Source organism: Mustela nivalis (genome assembly GCF_964662115.1).
Source record: "Mustela nivalis genome assembly, chromosome: 2".
Classification (NCBI taxonomy): domain Eukaryota; kingdom Metazoa; phylum Chordata; class Mammalia; order Carnivora; family Mustelidae; genus Mustela; species Mustela nivalis.
This window is the reverse complement of record NC_139021.1, coordinates 177719024-177737743: the sequence shown is the minus strand read 5'-3', so window position 1 is coordinate 177737743 and position 18720 is coordinate 177719024. Positions and strand designations below refer to the sequence as shown.

Sequence of the window (18720 nt, the reverse complement as noted above, 5' to 3'; positions counted from 1 at the left end):
CAGAAGCTGGGAACAATTGAAATGTCCGTCAGCTGGTGAGTGGATAAACGTCTGTGTGTACAGTGGAGTACTGTTCGGCTATAACGGGCACCAGTTGTGATATAGGTTACAACGTGGGTGAACCTTGAAAACATTACGCAAAAGAAGCCAGACACAGGGGGCTACATACTGTGTTTCAGTTTTAATGAATTACTCAAAAAAGGGAAATTTAGAGAGACGGAAAGCAGATGAGTGTAATTAGAGGTAGGAGTGAAGGATTAAGTACATACATAGGGGGCTCCTAGGAGCTTTGGAGATGATAGAGATAATCCCAAATTTGATTGTGGTGGTGATTCCACAATTCTATAAATTTGCTAAAAATCACAAAATTAACGCTTAAAATGGGTGAGTTTTTATCATGTGTAACTAAAGCTGGGGGAAAAAAGGCATATATCATTTCTTCATCCTTTACTTTTCTAAAATGTAGAAAAGATCTGATTCAACTTGGTATCTTACTTCCTTACTAACCCCTAGTTGTGGTGTAGTGTTTGCAGATTTAGTATTCCCCAAGATAGTGTTATATATTGAAATAGATGTGTTTGAAGGAATATTAGCTATTTAGTTAATACTCTTAATTTTAAGTGTTGGCCATTAGTGTATTTCGATAGTTTGTAAAACCATCTTTCCCACCTTTTTTTTTTTTTTTTTTTTTAAGATTTTATTTATTTATTTGACAGAGAGACAGAGAGGGAACACAAGCAGGGGGAGCGAAGAGGGAGAAGCAGGCTTCCCGCTGAGCAGGGAGCCCGATGCGGGGCTCGATCCCAAGACCCTGGGATCATGACCTGAGCCAAAGGCAGACGCCCAACGACTGAGCCACCCAGGCACCCCCCCCTTTTTTTTTTTTTAAAGATTTTATTTATTTATTTGACAGACAGAGATCACAAGTAGGCAGAGAGGCAGGCAGAGATAGAGAGAGAGAGAGGGAAGCAGGCTTCCCACGGAGCAGAGAGCCTGATGCGGGGCTCGATCCCAGGACCCTGAGAACATGACCCGAGCTGAAGGCAGCAGCCCAAACCACTGAGCCACCCAGACGCCCCATTTCCCACCTTTTTTTTTGAAGTTGAGAGCGACTTCTCACTTGGAGTTCTGTGGCAGCCTGGAATAATGTGGGCATCTGGGTGCCTCTGTGTACACTGACTGCGATCTGCATGTCTGCGTACACTGACTGCGATCTGCATGTCTGCGTACACTGACTGCGATCTGCATGTAGTAGCAGGAAAAAAAGGACCATTAAAAACCTAACCATCTCTTTAATCTGCAAGCAAATGAAGTATCATTGCTTGGGGTGGCTCTGGTAGGTATCAGGATACCTTCGGTGGCCAGAATTTGGAAGAGGGAATGGCTGTTACCAAGGTGGGTTCTATAGAGTTGAAGGGAGCTTGCAGAGGTAGTAGTCAAGGGGTGACGTGGAGAAGATTGAGCTGTTAAACTTGGAAGGGGAGTTAAAGCCGTTTTACCAAACAAGGAGGATGCTGTGGATCTGATAGCCCGGGAGCTATGAGAGAAGCTGGGAAGAGGGTTCAGCTGGGTGACTTAGACGAGCTTTCATCTGCTGTCTGGTCTGGGGCCTGGGAGCACCAGCTGTGCGTAGAGAGCCAGGACCAGGGCAGACAGAGGTATTGACCGAGGGCTAAATCTCAGAGAATGGTTGTCAGGCTGCTGTTGGTACTGAATAATTTAAAAAGGAAAGCTAGGCTGTGCCTACTGGATAAAAGGGAGTTCAAGTGAGAGGTGCTGTTTTTTCTAGCTAACGTGGGTTGGGGAAGAGCCCTGTAGTTTTCAGGCTGGGTCCCATGTGCTGTAGAATCAGGCTGAGAAGTGTTGGGTGGAGGCACCAGTTTAGAATTCTAGAGATAAGATAATCATTGGGATTATCACTTGATTGCTTTCTCATTCCCTTAGGTCTCAAGGGTTTTGGGAGCTTGTGACTGGGGCGGGATGGCTGCTGAGGCCACTGACAAAGAATCAGTTGAACTAAAGACATTTCCTGTTTGCCCTCTATTTACTTCGGTAAGCAGGGCGTAAGGATCTTTTCTATGGTAGTCGGAAGAGTATTCCCTGGGCTCACACCCAGCAAGTGCTGGTGGAATTCAGCGTGCTTCTGGGTATCGCATGACAGTTGAGCCAATGTTACTTGAAACTTTATGTTTTAGAATGAAATCGTATAAACTGGAAGTCTTTTTCTGGAAACCAGTCTCCTGTGATAAAAATATCAAAATTCTGAGAATAAGAGAAAAAGTACTAGAATAAAAAATCCAGACCTTAAAGAGGAAAAATGCCATAAATTTCCTTGTTGAAGATGTTTCTGGCGTGGAGCTTAGATTAGTTTAGGCTTCTTAAAATCCAAGTCCTTTCCCAGGTACCTTTTTGCCAGATCAGTCTTCCTTTAGCAAGTAGTTACGGTTTTCATCATTACTCCAAGGATCTTTCAACTGTGTTCAAAATTAAGGTCATCTGCCTTGACAGTTTTCATTACCCATTACATGTGCATGAATGCTTCCGAAAATGTTTGAATGGTAAATCCTGGGGTGGATTAGTTTCCATGGGGATGTCAGTCTTGTTTGATGTTTGCAGTCATTCAGTTTTAAATAAAAATATCAGGCTGGGTTGTCACTGGGGGGATGCTTTTCCCCTCTGTAAGAAAGACCAGAAAAACAGGTCACAAATTGAACTGATGTTAAATTTAAGTTTCATTAAGGTAGTTACTCTTGATACTAAGGTGTTTGTCGTAGTCTTCAATAAACTTTTTAAAAGATTTTATCTATTTATTATTTGAGAGAGAGAGAGAAAGAGAGAATGAATGAGAGAGAGCATGGGAGGAGAGAGGTCAGCGGGAGAAGCCGACTCCCGCTGCTGATGCGGGACTCGATCCTGGGACTTCAGGATCATGACCTGAACCGAAGGCAGTCACTTAACCAACTGAGCCACCCAGGCTCCCATCTTCAATAAATATTGACTAATCTGTAGAATTTGAGGTTTGAGGTTCTGTTACTTTTCCTTGTAAGGTTTTGTGGTGCCTCAGTAGAAGTCTTTTTATTGGATAATTAGGTTTTAAAAATATAAGGAAATGTCAAAGTAAATAGTCAACAGATTAACATCTTAATTTTTTTGTATTCTGCAATAGAAATGCAAAAATAAGTTCCTTTCTTATTTCTGTCACACTTATTAAACACATTTACTGTAAATCATTCTTCAGTGATTTAAGCTCTGTAAAGTTCAAATTTTTGTCATCACAGTGCTTCTAGTTTAAGTTATGAGTATTAGGGTGGACTATTTTGCTTGCCTTGAAGCATTTCATTTCCTAAGAATGTCATTGAGAAATACATTTCTTTCTTTTTTTTTTTTTTTAAGATTTTATTTATTTATTTGACAGACAGAGATCACATGTAGGCAGAGAGGCAGGCAGAGAGAGAGAGAGAGAGAGAGGAGGAAGCAGGCTCCCTGCCAGCAGAGAGCCCGACTCGGGGCTCGATCCCAGGACCCTGGGATCACGACTTGAGCCGAAGGCAGAGGATTTAACCCACTGAGCCACCCAGGCGCCCCTGAGAAATACATTTCTTGATTCATCCTCTGGCTTAGTAAGCTGCTGAAGCCTCTTAATCCATTACATTAAATAGAACATGTTCTTGTATTATGATTGTGTTCTGATGTGAGCCAGCACAGAAGCAGTGTCTGGTGAGAAAAACGCCAATAGTTGAGAATTCCCAAGTTTGGGTCCTTCTTGTTCATCTAAATGGGTCTTGTGACCTTGGACAGGCCCCTTTATCACCCCAACCCTCACTTTTTCATTTTTAAAGTAATTAAGGGTATCTCAAATGAAGAGCTCCCTCAAACTGAGTGATCTTAGCTAACATTTTAACATATTTTGTACAGTTGACTCTTGGGCAACGTGGGTTGAACTGTGGATCCACTAATACGTGGATTTTTGTAATAGAACAGTATTGTAAATATATTTGCTCTTATGATTTTATTAATATTTTCTCCAACATTATTGTAAGAATACAGTATATAATACATATAACAAAACAATTGACTATTTCTTTTATCAGTTATGTTTCCTGTCAATACTAGGCTATTAGTAGTTAAGTTTCAGGGAGTCAAAGATTATTTGTGTGTAAGATACCATCTTCACAGCCATCAGGTTGGCTGTTATCAAAAATATAGCAAACAATAAATGTTGGCATGGATGTGGAGAAATTGGAATCCTTGTGCATTGCTTGTAGGCATGTAAAATGGTGTAGCCTCTATGGAAATGAGTGGCATTTCCTTAAAAAATTAAAAATTGATTTACCATATGATCCAGCAATTTCTTTTTTAGGTATATACTCATAAAAATTGAAAATTGGGGCTCAAACAGATACTCTGAACCAGTATTCATAGAGGCATTGTTCCCAAGAGCCAAAAGGTAGAAGCAACCCAAGTGTTTATGAACAGATGAAGAGATAAACAAAATGTGGTCTGGGCATCCTGTGGAATATTCCTCAGCCCTAAGAAGAAGGGAGACTCTGACACAGGCTATGACATGGATGGACCTTGAGGACATCATGCTAAGTGAAATAAGTCAGTCACAAAAAAGACACACGCTATGTGATTCCACTTACCTGAAGTAGAGTAGGCAAATTCATAGAGACAGAAAGTAGAACAGAGGTTCCAGGGGCTGGGGAAGGTGGAGGGAGGGAGTTACTGTTCAGTGGATACAGAAATACTTGGCAAACTCAAACTCGTAATTTAAAAAAATCTATTCATATATTATACATAATACTAATAAATCTGAGAAAGACATGCTTTTTAATTTATTTTTTCTCTTTTAAGACTTAATAGAGAGGACATGACTGGGGGGAAGAGGAAAGGAGAGGAAGGAGCGGACTCCCCACTGAGCAGGGGGCCCCACTTACGGGCTCCATCCCAGGACCCCGGGATCATGACCTGAGCCAAAGGGAGAAACTTAACCAACTAAGCCATCCAGTCCCCCCCTTTTTTCTTTTTAAACCAAAATTATTAAGCCAGTTTGATTTATTTTTAAAATGTTTCTGAGGTAGTACTTTCTGTAAGGAGTTTATTTTCTGTGTATTTGGAGAATATTTGATTTATATAATGTTTATAAGTCAGTTTTACAGAGCTCCTCTAATAAGGAAATGTGATGTTATGATCCATTAATACCCTCTGAAGGTAGGAAAATATTTCATATATAATAAGAAATAAAGACTTTTCTGAATCACAAATTCACAGACATAGAGCTCTGAGCTCCAGTTCTGCAACTTGAGCTACAGGTCACACGTAAACACAGAAACTCATGGGTTCAGATCTCAAAGAACTGTTCTCCTTAACTGACTGAGCTCACGGATACACAGGCAAAAAATACCGCTTGTGAACCAGAGTCTCTGCCTCTGCCTCCTCTCATTCAACAGAGAATGGATCTTACGTCATTCACCCAACAGACCATAAACCGTATCTAATCCTGCTGCCACTGAGGGGCTAACTTACTGGTTATCAAACAGAAACAAAAACAAAGGCACAGACTTAGTGGAGAGGGAGAAAAAGACAGAGAAACAGCACAACTGGAGCAGTGGGAATGTCTTCGAGAGTCAAGAAAAGACAGGCTGGGCATCTCAGACCATGAGGGCCCTTGTGCGTTTCTTAGCTCCAGTAAGTGTCGCTTGAGCTCCTCAGTAGGTCACCTCCAAAACTGCTCAGCTACATTGTCAGGTAGAGAAAAGCCCGATAACCATACATACAGAGCATGAGCACATTAATTAGTGCCAGTATTAGTAACAGTAAAGCTGGTGCGAGGAACATTTGTGAAAATACAGATACTGAGTTACACACACACACACACACACACACACACACACACACACACAATTTAATAAGGGGTTGAGATGAGTTTGCTAAGTTGTTTAGAATAATCCAGTCCAGAACTGCACTTAAACCATAAGAGACTCTTAACTCTAGGAAACAAACTGAGGGTTGCTGGAGGGCCAGTGGGTGGGGGGAGGGTGAGGTGACTGCGGGATGGGCATTAAGGAGGGCACGTGATGGAATGAGCAGTGGGTCTTCTCTGCGCCTGCTGAATCACTAAATTCTATCCCTGAAACTAATGATACACTCTATGGACTATATGTTAACTAAATTGTATCTAGAAATAAATGAGGGGCGCCTGGGTGGCTCAGTGGGTTAAAGCCTCTGCCTTCAGCTTAGGTCAGGGTTGAGCCCCACCTCTGGCTCTCTGCTCAGCAGGGAGCCTGCTTCCCCCTCTCTCTCTGCCTGCCTCTCTGCTACTTTTGATCTCTGTCAAATAAATAAATAAATAAATAAATAAATGAAAAAAGAATACCCATTTTTTTGGCCTTTATCAAATTTCAGGTATCAGTGGTTCTTTTTAACACATACTAACACATACTTAACACATACTTTTTAACACATACTAATAATTCTCCAACCTCAGTCTCTAAAACTCTTGATTATATATTAGTGCATTTTTTATTAAAAATAAAAGATAAGAGTATGTATCATCCACGAACCCTGTATTGATAGTACCCAGTGTTTTTTCCCATCTTCATCAGTCTGTGTTTGTGTGCTGTACGCATGTAGAGAGGGGAAATTTTCATCTGGTTGGGATCATACATGGCATTTTATATTGTCTTCACTTGACTTGGAGAAATGTTTATGTTACTAAAAATTCTTGGTAAAAATAGCTTTTATTTATGACGTAATAGTTCCTCATATAAATGTACTGTAATTAGCTTATTTTATCTTACAATTTTGTTTGATTTGTTTCTTTCTCCCAATTTGGAAGTACATAGACGTCATGGTATCGGTGTCATGGACATAGTAGAGCTGATTAAAATTGTTAAGTTAGATGCTAATGAGTTGTTTATTGAGATTATCAACAGAAATGGAGGCAGTTGGTATAGTTTGTTCCTCTCCAATGACCAGCTAATCTTCATCAGCTCAGGGATTCTGATAAAATCGAGGCATTTAGAAGTTTACCTAGTATAAAGTACTGTGTGGCAATTAGAATTGTGTGAATAGGAACATCATAGAAATTCTTCCTAATTCTAAGGCTATAAAAAATAAGTCATGTATGTTACTTAGCAAAATCAACTTTTATATGCTTTATGACAGAGGAAGTGTTGCTTAAAATACAGTGAAAGAAAATATTGTAACTTGTACACGCACTTTCTTTTATTAACGTCATTTAAATGTAGTTGTCTTTGAATTGGAATATAAGTGGTGATTGGAAATAATCATATCAGAATAAGCCTGAATAGACTAATAATTGTGGTACAGGCTTGTTACAGAATTAGCATTATTTAATTTGTTATACCTAACTAAGATAATTGAATATTTTGAAGGCTAAGATCAATAAATTTGTCCCCTATAATGTAAGCTGGCTTGTGAAATATTGACATCCAGCAGGATATCAAATCAGGGTACTCACAGTTTCTGTTATTGTCAGAACGAGCCCCCCAAAAAAGTAATCTAGAAAGACAAAAATATTTCCTGGTGGTGGTGATTGCAGTGCCTATTGGTAGCTAAACCCATCAGGTAATGTTCCCAACTAGTTCAAGGCTACAGTTGTCTTCTTGAGGCGGGGGGTTGTCAGCCAGCAGGGCCTCAAGCTATCTGAGTGTTGTGTCAGTCAATGGAAGTACATGGTTATGGAGTTTTCCTTTTTCTGGACATTTAGAGGATTCTGATTAGAGGAAAGTGTAATGTTCTTTGGTGGATACTCCAATCACCATATATTTTCTCAGAATTGATCCTTAAAGTATTTTAATTTCACATACTTTTGGACCTAACTAGAAACAGGACTGGAGTCTTTCAGGTAGACTGTCATTATATCTACCTTATAATATAGCTCTGAGCCAGGAAGTGTGTTAAATTGGTGGCCATCTATAGTGAACCGATTGCCAACTAATTAGATGCTAATTAGATGCTAAAAAATCAAATGCAACCAATTCCCAACAAATTAGGAATTGGTTGCATTTGATTTTTTATTAAAGATTTTATTTATTAATTTGACAGAGATCACAAGTAGGCAGAGAGGCAGGCAGAGAGAGAGGGGGAAGCAGGCTCCCCGCTGAGCAAAGAGCCCAATGTGGGGCTTGATTCCAGGACCCTGAGATCATGATCTGAGTTGAAGGCAGAGGCTTAACCCACTGAGCCACCCAGGCATCCACATTTGATTTTTAAATCACTTATACAAGACTACATGATAGGTAGTAACCATGAGTATTGCTATTTGTATTTTCCAACTTAAATTTGTTTTCTTTACTTCTTAATTATAGACCATATTTTTTCAAATTAGCTTTGAGTTTTCTTTTTTAAGAAATTAAGTAGATTTTGATATCAGAGTGGTTTAGCACATCTTTGTGTTTTTATTTTTGGAATAAATCCCGATGCAGTGCCTGGATGGCTCAGTCAGTTAAGTGTCCAATTAAGCATCTAACTCTTGGTTTCAGCTCAGGTAATGATCTTGGGGTCCTGAGAGCCAGCCCTGCCTCAGCTCCACGCCCAGCGGGGAGTTCGCTGGAGAATGTCTTGCCCTCTTTCCCCACCCCCCAGCTTATGCCTCTCTCCCTTTCTGTCATATTATGTAAATAAATCTTTTTAAACAAAATAAAATCAGTCTGAACTTCAGCTCAGTGTTTCGTGAAACTTAACAAAAGAAAACAATTGCAGAAATAAGTTCTTTCAATACAATGCAGACTTTGAATCAGGTGCTTAAAGTGATTTCCTTTGGGGGCCTCCATGAACTGCTGTTTAAAAAAAATGCAGGACACTAATTGTCTAATTGTAGATTTTGAGTGAACTAGGCGAGGTCTGGGAGAGGTACTTTTGGATGTCTTGGGAGGACAGTGCAGGTTCTGCTTTCTTAAAGGTCCTGAAGACCTTCCCTGTTCAAAGATAATACTATCTTGGGACCCATGGTTAAGTCTGCCCAACAAATAAATTCTGCCTCTCGTCCCTGGCACATGACTCCCCCTTTGTCTGTTCCTTTGAGTCTTAACAGTGTTTTTTAGGCCTGAATGAGGTACGTGAAGGCAGATGGGTCAGGAGACAAGTGTACTATCAGAGTACATATACACCCATTTGGGGAGCAGTTTAAGTAGAAGCCGAAATTGGCCTCTTAATATTGATGCCATTTCTACAGAGCACCTTTGGTGTCCTACTGCAGAGCTCACTCATCCATAAACCTCGCCATTCTTCCCCAGCCTTTAAGATGTTTTTTCTTTTGTCTAGCTAGTGGTGAGCTCTATTAGATTTTTTCCTGTTATCAGCTAAATCCTTGCAGTGGAGGAACTTCTGAGAAATAACTTTGCTTATTAATTCTTTCACATAGCCAGAATGTGCAAAATGCAAGCATGAGAAAGGTAAACTATTAGATATTATTGATCACATCACTGATTTATGGTGAAATTCAGATAGCGGCTATTAATTAGAATAGATGCTGTTCCAGGAGCTACCGGTGTAATCTCACAGGTGTAATCTTTTAGGGTGTGCCATTCAGACCCCTTAAAACGAAAAGCTAAAACTGACCCAGATTTGCTCACAGTCTGCAAGATGCTTTTCTTTGTACATTATCATTTGTTCTTCACAAGGACCTTTGAGGGTGTAGAGAAGTAGGATTCCTGTTTTAAAAATGCTGAGATGGGGGGATACCTGGCCGGCTCAGTCGGTAGAGCACCGGAATCTTGGTCTCAGAGTTGTTGAGTTCAAGCCCCATGTTGGGCATGGAGCCTACTTTTAAAAAATGCAGAAATGGATAGTTTAAAAGTAGTTATTGCCTTGGTAAGGTAAAATGCCAGGAAGTGTACAGTGAAGTTAGGGCTTATCTCCAGCTACTTTAATTCCAAATCCCGGACTCAAGTCACCGTATGGACTGCCCTTTCTTTTTATAGCTTACAGTTCATAGCCTCCTTCACTACCTGTATTTTTAAAAATTCATTTATGGGAGTGCTCTCAAAAGTGTCCTGCAATTCCTGATGGTCCCTGAAGCCTCCGCAAGGGATCCTTGAGGTCAAAATGATATTTTATTAGCCTTTTTCTCTCTCATTCTCTTATGGGTATATGGGGTGTTTTTCGGAGGCTGCATGGTGACAGCAAATACAGAAGCACGTATGAGATCCAGCTATCCTCTGCCAAACCAGACTATTAAAGAGATTCCAGAAACGGAAATCAGTGCCATTTTTCTCACTAAATATTTGTTTTGTTTTGGAAAATATAGTGGTTATTTTTTAACAAATGTTATTCATTGTTATTTTTAGGCAAATAACAAATACATACTTAAAAAAAATTTTTTTAATGTTTTGATAAACATATAATCTATTATTAGCCCCAGGGGTGCAGGTCTGAGAATCACCAGGTTTACACACTTCACAGCACTCACCATAGCCCATATCCTCCCCAATGTCCATAATCCCACCCTTCTCTCCCAGCCCTCCTCCCCCCAGAAACCCTTTGTTTTATGAAATTAAGAGTCTCTTATGGTTTGTCTCCCTCCCAATCTCATCTTGTCTCATTTATTCTTCTCCTACCCCCTTAACCCCCCCATGTTGCATCTCCACTTCCTAATATCAGGGAGATCATATGATAGTTGCCTTTCTCCAATTGACTTATTTCACTCAGCATAATACCCTCTAGTTCCATCCACATCGTAGCAAATGGCAAGATTTCATTTCTTTTGATGGCTGCATAGTATTCCATTGTATATATATACCACATCTTCTTTATCCGTTCATTTGTTGATGGACATCTAGGTTCTTTCCATAGTTTGGCTATTGTGGACCTTGCTGCTATAAACATTCGGGTGCACGTGCTCCTTCGGATCACTACATTTGTATCTTTAGGGTAAATACCCAGTAGTGCGATTGCTGGGTCATAGGGTAACTCCATTTTCAGCTTTTTGAGGAACGTCCATGCTATTTTCCAGAGTGGTTGCACCAGCTTGCATTCCCACCAACGGTGTAGGAGGTTCCCCTTTCTCCGCATCCTCGCCAGCATCTGTCATTTCCTGACTTGTTCATTTTAGCCATTCTGACTGGTGTGAGGTGATCTCTCATTGTGGTTTTGATTTGTATTTTCCTGATGCCGAGTGATGTGGAGCATTTTTTCATGTGTCTGTTGGCTATCTGGATGTCTTCTTTGCTGAAATGTCTGTTCATGTCCTCTGCCCATTTCTTGATTGGATTATTTGTTCTTTGGGTGTTGAGTTTGCTAAGCTCTGTATAGATTTTGGATACTAGCCCTTTATCTGATATGTCGTTTGCAAATATCCTCTCCCATTCTGTCAGTTGTCTTTTGGATTTGTTAAAATTTAAAAATACTAGTTTTAATAAGTAGCTCCTGAACTTACCTCCAATGAGCAGAATCTCCTTGCCATGCTTAGTAAGTCCTGCAAGTGTCGAGAGATTTGGAGACCAAGAAGTGTGAGAGCTGCCGGTTCACATCCTTCCCGCACCTCTGCTACTTTCTCTTTCCCAAAGTGTCTCCTTTCCTGTAGCATCTGTAATTGTATCACTCTCTGTGTTTTTAAGTAACAGTTGAAGGATGTTAACAATTAATAGACTTCATTTCATTTCCTTCTGTTAACAATTAATAAGCTTAAAGAAATAAGAGGTTGAAGAAATGCGAGAGTCCCAAGTATTGAACTAGGATTCTTGGGCCAGTCAGTACAGAGAGACTAGTCATTGACTGGGTGCGGAGGGACTGAGCCCCGTGGAGAATTAAGAGAAGGAACTGTTTTAAGATGTGGATCTTTCTGACCTAGTGGGGGTGAGGGTGACAAATCTGTGTTAACTGAAGATACACACATTTGTAAAAAATGTGATCTCTAGTTGCTGCTCATAAAAACCAGCAGGTTGTGGCATGAGAAAGTTCAGTGGGTCTGGATGTCAAGGATGTTGTACAGTGACTAGAGAGACATAACCAGGAGTTCTGCTGATTTCTGATTTCACAGACCGACTTACTTTTTTTTCTCTTTTTACTACCTTCGCTCTGTCCGTCAAATTTCTGTATTCTTCCCATGTTTTAGTGTTAAATAATTTGACCTAAGGGATCTTATTTGAGGGAAAGCCTGTTATGGCAGTTTTATGTCAGGTGGAAGGGTAATACTGATTCAACAGATGTGTGTGTGTTCACAAATATGAAGCACGTTGGTGAAATCAGTTCAGTTTATGATATTGGAAACATGGTAGGCACTGAATTTTTTCCACATTTCCCAGCCAGAAGGGAGTGATCTGGGGGTTCTGGCTGCTCCATCTCTTCACGGAGGGCCAAGGCGATCAGAAATTCAGCTTCACCTTCAACCCGTTTCCCACAGCTGCCACGTACCTGTTGAAAAACTTGGAAGTATTAATTGATTTGCCAAACTGAGAACCGCAAATCATTATTAATCAGTAGTGCTGAAGCAACCAGATGTACCTTTTGGAAAATAGCTTCTTCTCTGCCTTCACTTAAATTGTTTTCCACTTTTTAAATCTGATTTTTAAAATTGGGTCAGTGAAGCTCCCACAAGAGATTAAAGGAAATCATTCATTTTTTAATTGTCAGAAAACATGTTGGAAAGAAAAGGAATACAGCAAAACAAGTTTTAAGAAAGTTGTTGGAAACCATGCAATTGAAAAACTTTGTTTTTCATGTTGCCTTACCTGCTGACTTGGATATCCTAGGGATATTTGGAAAGTAAAGATGTTTAAATGTGTTTGATTGGCGGATCTTCTTAGGATCGCATAAAACTAGCATTGACCTAGGGGCTGGGAGGCTAGTTTGTATGTCAGTATACAACTTCATGATTTAATAATCATTGATTGTATTGCTGAACTGACTCCTGGGTTTCTTGTTTCCTCATCTGTGATGTTGTGGGGGTCAGAATACATAGTTGAAGGACCCATTCTTTCCTCAGTAACTTATAAGGCCAAATAGAGTTCTGCAGATGGAGAAGACTACCACATGCATTGAGAGATGGGAGTAGTGGTGGGAGGTCGCATTGGCTGGGACTCTGGACTCACAGGAGGACAAACAAGTAAAGTAAGTGAAAGCAGGTTTTTAAATGGAAGGTCCAGGGAATGAATGAAATTATTAAAATTGGACACCAAGAAGGTAGTTGCAATTTGGAAAAAAGTTTTCAAGCTTGTTCAACAAGCAGGGCTGAGTCATATTTAGGGTTAACATAAACTTTTGGTCATTTACTTATTGAGATAATGCTTATGAAGTCATACTGTGTGTTTCATAAGTACATTTCTAGTGAATGAATGCACGCATTAGATTTAATGAGTCCTAGAATGATGCTAAACTGAAATTATGCAAGAATTTCAATTCATTTCAAAGTTGTCCAGTTAGTTTTTACCTTGGAGGCTTCCTGACATTAGCCGGCTCGCCGCCTTCTGTAGCATAAACTACAGCTTGTCTCTGGTTCCTCGTCACTGCCGGCTTGCTCTCCTGCCTCATCTTTTTAAAGACAGGAGCTTCATTCCTATGAGCCTCAGAGTTTGCTAATATCTAAAAGATGATTTTCATAAAATTGAGTGATACATAGGAATTTGTGTACATATTTGGAGTAGTCTGACTTCTGAGACCGGTGATTCAACTTCAAGGCCATTAAGAATTTAGAGTATTGGAGTCAGTTCAGGTATTGTAGTTTTAACAGATGAATATCCTTTCCTTTTTTTTTTTGCTTCTGTTTGTTGCCAGTTCTACTCCTCAAACTATATCCATTTCTAGGGAGATAATCATGGCTTTTTAAAGAGCAAAGGGATATGTGACCGTGAATGCTAGAACTGGGGTTTGACAAATAATAATAATAACATTATTATTGTTGGTGGATGTTCTTAAAAGTTTAAAGATATATTTATTGCCCAGACAATATTTTAACTATAACTGTGGAAGTTTTAGAAATCACTGTTACTGCTGGAACCCATTTGCTGTTGTTGACCTTGGTCACCTGTGCAGTCACTCTCCTAAACCTCTTCCCGTACTTGCACTCCGTGGAAGGGAATTCCTGTGTGCAGCCCATACTTCAGGAGGGAGTTACGCTCCCTCACCTTTAGGGCGGAGTATTTATATAAAGTCTTTGGAATTCTTCTGCATGGGAAATTTGTCTTTCTCCCTCATTCCCTAATTTTTTTAGTCATATACATTAGTATGGACTCATGGATATTTTTTATACTTTGGATTGTAATCTAATCCTACCTTATTATTGCTCAAATCGTTCGAGCTTTGGCCATTGGGAGCTCTTTGAGTTGCCCCCTTTGTCCCTTTCATAGAACTCCATCAGTGTGTTCTTTTTGTTTTTCAAGTGCTTTCTTACTTTATGACACTACAAGATGACCTAGGCTTAGGGTGCCTGGGTGGCTCAGTTGGTTGACTGTCTAGCTCTTGGTTTCGACTTGTGTCGTGATTTCAGGGTCCTAGAATTGGGCCCTATGTCAGCCTCTGTGCTCAGTGTGGAGTCTGTTTGGGATTCTCTCTCTCTCCCCCCCTGCCCTTCCTCCCACTTGCTTGCTTGCTCTGTCTCTGAAATAAAGAAATCATTAAAAAGATGAGCGAGGCTTATATTATTTCCTGTCCCAGACCTGGAATCAGCCATTTCCCAAAAAGACTTGTTCTTTTACTACAGAATGGGGAAGCCAAGATCTGGGTACTAGGCGTGTGTGCTTGTTGCTACTAAGGTGTCATTTCCTTAGGCCTTCTCATCTGACCGAGTAAAGAAATAATATATGTGTACTATTATTGTATGAACATATCTTTGATATATACACGCCTATACATATTTCTGTATGAAACCATCTCCTCTATATTAGGCTAATAAACAGTTTCTTTTAAGATTTCGTTTATTTATTTGACAGAGAGAGAGAGAGCAAAAGTAGGTAGAGCAGCAGGCAGAGTCAGAGGGAGAAGCAGGTTCCCGGCTGAGCAGAGAGCCCGATGTGGGACTTGATCCCATGACCCTGGGATATCAGGACCCTGGGATCATGACTGAAAGCATTTAACCAGGCATCCCTAAACAGTTTAGCTTAATATAGGGGGGACTCCTGTCCCCAATTCTAATCTATTACCCTGTGGACTTTATTCACTTATCTGTAAATTCCCACTCCCAATAGTGAGAAACCTCCATCCGTTTATAGTACACGTGTATCAGTGTTATCAATGTATCAATTGTTAACCCCTAGTCTCATGTAAAACAGCTTTATCAGGCAGAATACAGTGCTTATGGCAGATTTACTTTTGCCCTCATTGTTCTGGACCCAAAGGTTACTGAGGCCAGCGCCTTTCCCCTCCCAGCCCCTTGCAGACATTTGTAATGAACATGAACATGATTGTGAATGTAAAGAGCCACTGCTTACATTGGTGATACAGTTAGAGTCTCTTGTCATGTTTCTGTTCCTTCCTGGGATCCCTTCACCTCCTAAATGATTTTCTTTTGGTTTGCATCCATCAGGGCTCACTCTTTGGGTCATACAGTTCTGAATTTTGCTACAAGCATGATGTCACATGTCCACCAGGACAGAATCAGAGAGAACAGTGTCACCCTGTGAGTCCCTGTGCTTCAGCTGCTCACCCTGCGCACTCATGGCCACCACCGATCGTTTTGCTGTCTCTGTAGTTTTGCCTTTTACAGGATATATTTGGAATGTATGTGGGCAGCATTTGCAGACTGTCCTATTTCGCTTAGCATGTACTTAAGGTTTCTTCATTTTGTGTGTTTGTGACTTGATAGTTCATTTCTTTCAATTGATGAATAGTATTCCCTGTACCATGATTTGTCTGTCACCTACTGAAGGATATCTTATTTGCTTTCAGCTTGGGTAATTATGAATAAAATTCTTATGAACATTTACATGCAGGCTTTTGGGTTTTTGTGTGATCTGAGTTTTTCAGTCAAACTGGATAAATACCACAAATGTGGTTGTTGTTTTATATGGTAACACCATCTCTAGTTCAGTCAGAAACTCCCAAACCATCCTCTGCAAAGTGTCTGTACCATTTGACATTCCATTATTAGGGAAGGGGGGTTCCTTTTGTCCTGCATCCTGGCCAGTATTTAATACTCAGGTTTTTGGATTTCAGCCAGTCCAATAGTTGTTTTTCTTTTCCTCATTGTTTTTCTTTTCCATTCCTTAACAAACGATGTCGAGCATCTTTTCAAATGCTTATTTGCCACCTGTACTACCTCTCCTTTGAAGAGGTGTTTGCTCAGGTACTTTGTTCAGTTTTTAATCGGGCTGTTGGTTTTTTTTTTTTTAAAGCGTTTTTTTTTTTTAAGATTTTATTTATTTATTTGACAGATAGAGATCACAAGTTGGCAGAGAGGCAGGCAGAGAGAGAGAGAGAGAGAGAGAGAGAGAGGAAGAAGCAGGCTCCCTGCTAAGCAGAGAGCCCGATGCGGGGCTTAATCCCAGGACCCTGGGATCATGACCGGAGCCTAAGGCAGAGGCTTTTTAACCCACTGAGCCACCCAGGCGCCCCTGGGCTGTTGGTTTTTTTACTGTTGAATTTTAAGAGTCTTTCTTTTCTTGAATACCAGTCCTTTATCCAATACATGTGTCGCAGCTTTCTCCAGTTAGTAGCTTCACTTTTTATTCTGTGTTTTCCAAAGCAGTTTTTAATATTAATGAAGGACATCTTGCCAGTTATATCTTTCATGGATTGTACTTCCGGCATCATCTCTGAAAACTCATTGCAAAACCCAAGGTCACCTAGATTTTCTCCTGTGTTATCAGCTAGAAGTTTTATAGTTTTGCATTTTACATTCAGGCTTATGGTGCATTTTGAGCTAATATTTTTGAAGGACGTAAGGTCTGTGTCTAGATTTAGATTTTTTTGCATTTGGGTATCAGTTATTACAGCATCATTTGTTGTAAAGACTGTTTTTTCTCTGTTGAACTGTCTTTGCTTCTTTGTCAGAGGTCAGTCACCCATACCTATGTGGGTCTATTTCTGTGCTCTCTGTTCTGTTACACTGTTCTACTTACCTGTTTTTTCACCAGGATCACCCTGTCTTGACTATTGTAGCTTCATTGCTTTATTGGTGAGTCTTTTTTTTTAAGATTTATTTATTTTAGAGAGAGAAAGAGTATACAAGCAAGGAGGGGCAGGGAGAAGAAAAAGGAGAGAGAATCCCAGACAGACTCTGCACTGAGTGCAGAGCCCAGCCTGGACAGGGCTCTGTCTCATGACCCTGAGATCATGACCTGAGCAGACACCAAAAGTTGGCCTGTTAACCGACTGTGCCACTCTGGCGCCCCAACTTTATTGTAAGTCTTGATATCAGGTAGTATCAGACCTTAAACTTGGTTCTTCTGTATTTATGTTGGCTATTCTAGGTCTTCTGCCTTTTTATATAAATGTTAGATAAATTTGTTGATATCCACAAAATAGCGTGCGAGATTTGGATTGGGATCATATTAAATCTGTGAACCAGCTTGGGAAGAATGAGTCTTCCAATCTATGAGCATATATTTTTCAATTTAGCTAACCTCTTCTTTGATTCCTTCTGTCAGAATTTTCTGCATATATAGTCTATACATATTTTGTTGGATTTTTACTTAGACATGTAATTTTTTTGGTTTTATAAATGGTATTAGTTAAGTTCAAATTCTAGTTATAGCTAGTAAATAGTAAATAGTAAGTATAAGTGTAATATAGCTAGTAAATAGTAAAGCAAATTTCTTTAGATTGTTGACTCAGTATCCGGTGACCTTGCTATAATTGCTTATTATTTCCATTTTTTATTACTGATTCTCTGGATTTTCTACATGATAAATCATGTCATCTGTGAATAAGGACAATTTTATTTTTTTCTTTCCCAATCTTTATACCTTTTATTTCCTTTTTATTATACTACCTAGGGTTTCCATTATGGTGTTGAATAGGAGTGATAAGAGAGGTATCATAGCCTTGTTTCTAGATTTTCTTGGGAAAGCATCCATTTTCTCACCATTAAGTATAATGCCAGCTGTAGATTTGGTGTACATGTTCTTTACCAAGTTGATGAAATTCCTTTCTCTTCCTAGTTTGTTTCTAGTCATGAATGGATGTTAGATTTTGTCAGAGGTGTTTTCTGGGTCAATTGATACAGGATTTTTCCTTTAGCCTCTTTTCATGATAGAATACATTAATTGCCTTTTTAAAAAAATTATTTTTCTAATATTGAACCAGCCTTCCGTACCTGGAATAAATCCCACTTGTCCCTTACATATATAATTCTTTTTATACATTTTTGGATTTGATTTACTGATACTTTGGTGAGAGTTTTTTATACCTGTGTTTTGAGAGATACTGATCAGTAGATTTCCTATCTTGTAGTTTTTTTTTTTTTTTTGGTTTTAATATTAGTAGACCAACTTATTTCATTTTTCTTCATTCTCATCTACTTTTGTCCATACATACTAGCTGTGATTTTAGCTGTATGAAAATGATACACATATTCTGTTGTATTTGTTCACTTAAATTGTTAATCTCTAACATGCCTATTTAGTGTCTAGCAAAGCATTTTTTTATGATGTGTCATAATTTTTATTTTATGATTTTCATTTAGGAACAGTTATATTTAAAATTAGATTGAATTTAAGGGGCACCTGGGTGGCTCAGTCAGGTTGAGCATCGTACTCTTGGTTTGGCTCGGGTCACAGTGTCTCCGGGTTGTGAGATTGAGCTCCCCCATCAGGCTCCATG

General features: G+C 39.6%; 1 protein-coding gene across 15 annotated transcripts in view; it reads left to right on the top strand.

Moving 5' to 3' along the window:
• The window catches only part of ATE1 (arginyltransferase 1), a 170473-nt gene that overhangs the window by 59302 nt on the left and 92451 nt on the right, over positions 1 to 18720 (top strand). The window lies entirely within an intron of this gene.